We start from the raw sequence: 4,568 nt of genomic DNA on the forward strand, positions 1-4,568 counted from the left end.
TTTAAAAATTAATAATTGTCACAGGTTAGAGAAGGAGAAAGTCATGAGTTGGCAGTACAAGTTTTTGGGACAGTAAAATTACTCTGCATATTATAATGGTGAACACATATCATTATATAATTGTGCAGATCCATACAATGTACAGCAGCGAGAGTGAACCCCAACGTAAACTGTGGACTCTGGGAAATACGGATATGTTGATGCAGGCTTATCAGTTATAACCTATGCATCACTCTGATGGAAGTTATTGATAAAGGAGAAGACTATCTATGTGCTAGACAGCCAGTATATGACAAATTTCTGTACGTTATTTTCAATTTTGTTGCAGTCCTAAAAAGCTTGAAAATAAAGTCTAATAAAAAATAACAAAATATTGAGACTATCAAGCCGCTTGATGAAAAGGCAATAAAATATTCAAACCCTTGGCATTACTGTCAATGAAAAAGGTAGAAATAAATAGGATGAAATGAATAGGATGAAAGGGTAACATAGTTACACATAATATTTTTAAAAAGACAATATAATTATTTATGACAATAAGACTTAAAATGTAGACAAAATAGAGGTTTCAACAAAATGGGACTTTCAAAAATTAGTTCAGAAAGAAGTAAAAAAGTGACTATTGCTATAACAATTAAATAAAAGAAAGCTACTGTTAAAAATCTATTTTCCATTATTTCCACCCTTTCTTCCTTCACTCATGACAGAAGTTCAATGGCTTTACCAATATATTCTAGGAGATAGAAAGTGGTGGAGTAGAAACTGTCAGCGAAATGCATCCTCTCCAGGACCTGGAATGGAGACACCTGGGAAAGAACAACGAGAGACAGAGAGAGAGAGAGAGCGAGCGAGCGAGAGAGAGAGAGAGAGAGAGAGAGAGAGAAGAGAGAGAGAGAGAAGAGAACAAAGAAAAACAATGTCTGGGAATTGGGAAGGAGCTGACAGGGAAACTAGAAACTACAGAGCAATGGAGAAATGAAGTGCAACACACATGAAAACAGGAAGCAGTCTGGTAAGCTCTCTCCAGCTTCAGGGGAGGGAGACCTAGCTCTGCTCACACAAGGTTACTCCAGAGAGGGTTGGCAGCTCCAGGGAGCAACAGTGGACTGAGCTGGTAGCACCAGACCTAGGAAAAGTCCATGGCTATTGTAAATCACAATAATAGCATACAATTTTACACTGAAAGTGACTTCTCCCAAAAGGCAGTGTAGAGGTGAAGAAATCCAGGGTGGGTCCTGCCATATTTGAAAGAGTTTAATCAGGAACCATTTTGGGGATGAGTTGCTTAAAATTGAAATACAGAACAACTATACTTCAGGGTTTTTGGTGTCATCCTAAAACTGCCTGGGTGGGAAATGGCCACAAGAAGCCATCATGGTGAGGGCACAGGCTAGACATAGGGATACCCCCTGACATGGTTAGAATCAGGCTGGGAAGGACGTGGGGGCCCTGTCTTCTGTGGTGAGAAACCAGGATGGTTGTGTGAGGCTTTCCAAGGGGGCTGGGTCTGAAAGTGCTGGCATTAAGTCCAGCAGTCTGTTTGAACCCCTGCCCTGCTACCTACATCCAGCACTGAATCCTTGCTTTCTCCATCTTTCAATATAAGCAAGGATATGCCTCACTCTGGATGATTGCCATAGCCTAGGGTGTATGGATGGAGGGGCCTCTGGAGTAGTGGGGGGACCCCATATACCAACAGAAAATTAAAATTAGATGGAGGAAAGCTCTGATTTTGGGTGCACAGAGGAATATGGAAACTGGAAGCTGTCAGAATGACTGCAGCCTTAGAGTGGACATCACTGACGAACTGTGCCAGCAAGAAATGTGGGGAAGGTCTTGGCATTCACACACTGAAATATGAGTGTGGACACAAAATAAATCTTAGCAATGGCTCACTATTCCTTCCCTATAACTGGTGTATTCCAATACTCCAGATCCTGGAAAAAAATCCATTCATTCAAATACATGAATTTTTTCTTTTTTAGAGGACTCATTTCTTTTCATTAAAAAAATTTTTAAAATTCTTCATTGGCTTTGAGAGGTTGGGTTTTTTCTTCTTTCTTTATTTTACTCTATTTTTCATTTTTATACTTTTCTTGTTTGTTTTTTTTTCAGTTACTTTTGTCTAATTCTATTAATTTTCTTTACTTCTTAATAGGATCCTTAATCTCACTTTTCTTTTCTTCTTCTCTTTTCCACTTCTCTAGTTTTCAAATTTTACTTCTTCAGTTTTCTCATTCCCAACCCCCTCCATCTTTACAGGAACCACTAAGCTTTATTAACCTTTAGTTAACTTTATGCTATTATTGTAGAATTTTTTCCATTGTTAATGCTAATATAGTTGCTGCATTTAGTAGCTATTTACTGCATGTCAATATTTGGTTTGTTTTTGTGTCTAAATTGTTATACAGATCTCTTTTTTCATTAATTTTATTTGAATAGCTATCCTATTTTCAATGTGGACTTCATGACAAAACTGATCAGAAGAGGTAAAGAGCATTACATATTGGTTAAGAAAACAATTCAATAGCAAGAGATAACAATTGTAAGCATATATGGGCCAAACACCAGTGCACCCAATGTCATAAAACAAACACTGCTAGACATAAAAGATAAACAACTCAATTATAGTGGGAGACCTCAACACCTCACTGTCACAATAGATCAAATGAACAAAAATCAACAAAATAACCAGAGTAGGGCCACACCTTTGAATAATTGAACTTAATAGATATTACAGAGTGCTCTACCCAACAACAACAACAGAATAAACATTTTTCTCAGGGACATATTGAATTTTCTCCAAATAGACCACATACTAGTCTGTAAATCATGCTTAAGTAAATCCAAAAGAAATGAAATTACCACATGCATATTATCAAGTCAGTGAGACTAGAAATAAATGGCAAAACCCCACAGAAATTATGCAAGTGTATATAAATTAAATAATACTGTCTTGAATAATCAAGGATGTCACAGAAGAAATCAAAGAAGAAATTATACATTTCCTAGAATCAAATAATAATGACAGTACAATATACCAGAACCTATGGGACACAAAGAAAGCAATTATAAAATCCTAGATGTGAATATTCACATCAGAAAAACAGAGAATCCAAACACATAACCAATTATGCACTTCAAGGTCCTAAAATATAAGAATAATTGAAATCCAAAGCAAGGAAGAAAATTACAAAGATCAGAGCAGCAATTACTGAAATAGAGACAAAAAAATACAAGGAATAAATGAATAGAAGAACTGAACTGGTTCTTCAAAAGAACATACAAAATAGGGCCAGGGATTTAGTACAGTGGTGCTGCCACCTCGCAAACACAAGGACCCAAGTTCAATCCCTGGTACCAAAAAAAAAAAAAAAAGAAAAAAGACAAAGAATCTGTGTCTCCCTCTTATTAGGGCCAGGGATTTAGCTTAGTGATTCTGCTGCCTGCCTTGCAAACACAAGGACCTGAGTTCTATCCCTGGTACAAAACAAACAAAACAAAATAGGCATGCCATTAGTCAGTCTTATGAAAAACAAAAGGAAAAAAAGGACCTCATCAATGCAACTAGAAATTAAAGAGTTGAACCACAATGAAAGCACCAACATTCAGAAGATTAATAGTAATGACTTTGAAAACCTGTACTTCAATAATAATGAAAATCCCAAAGATATGAATATATTTCTAGATAAATATGAATTACAAAAACTGAACCAAGAATATAAAAACCCTGAAAAATCAGGATGATCCTGAATAAACAGGATATGAAATTGAAGAAATAATAATAATAATAAAATATTGCCAAATGAGAAAAGCAGAAGATCCAATGGATTCACTACTGAATTCTTTAAGAACTTCAGGCAAGATTTAATGCCAATATTTCATAAATTCTTTAATGAAATAAAAACAAAAGGATTATTCTCAAAATCACTGCTAGAAGCCAGAGCACCACCCTGATTATAAAGCCAGACAAGGACCCAACTAAAAAAGAAAACTACAGATCAATATCTTCAGTGAATACGAGTGAAAAAATCCTCAATAAGATCCTGGCAAACAGAATTTAGCAAATCATAAAAAAAAAATCATACATCATGATCAATTAGGCTTCATCTCGGCAATGCAAGTATTATCCAACATGGGCAAATGTAACACAACATGTAAACAAAAGCAAGGACAATAATTATATGATCATCTTAATAGACAAAAAAAAAACCTTTGACAAAATACAACATCAATTCATGATAAAAATTCTGAAGATAATAGAGAAGACCTTCATCTCAATCTCAGAAAAGCTATTTATGACAAACCTACTGCCAGCATCATATTAAATGGAAAAAGATGGAAAGTTTCTACCTAAAATCAGGAACAAGAAAAGGATCTTCTCTATCACCACTGCTACTAAATATAATATTCAGAGCACTGTCAGAGAAATTAGGCAAAAAAATAAATAAAAAGGATACACATAGGGAAAAAAATCAAATGATCATCCTTTGTAGATTACATGATCCTCTATATAGAAGACTCAAGAAATTCTACTAACAGACTCCTAGAATTGATAACCAAATTCA

The sequence above is a fragment of the Fukomys damarensis genome, unplaced genomic scaffold (assembly GCF_012274545.1).
Source record: "Fukomys damarensis isolate Sample0158 unplaced genomic scaffold, DMR_v1.0_HiC HiC_scaffold_21, whole genome shotgun sequence".
Classification (NCBI taxonomy): Eukaryota; Metazoa; Chordata; class Mammalia; order Rodentia; family Bathyergidae; genus Fukomys; species Fukomys damarensis.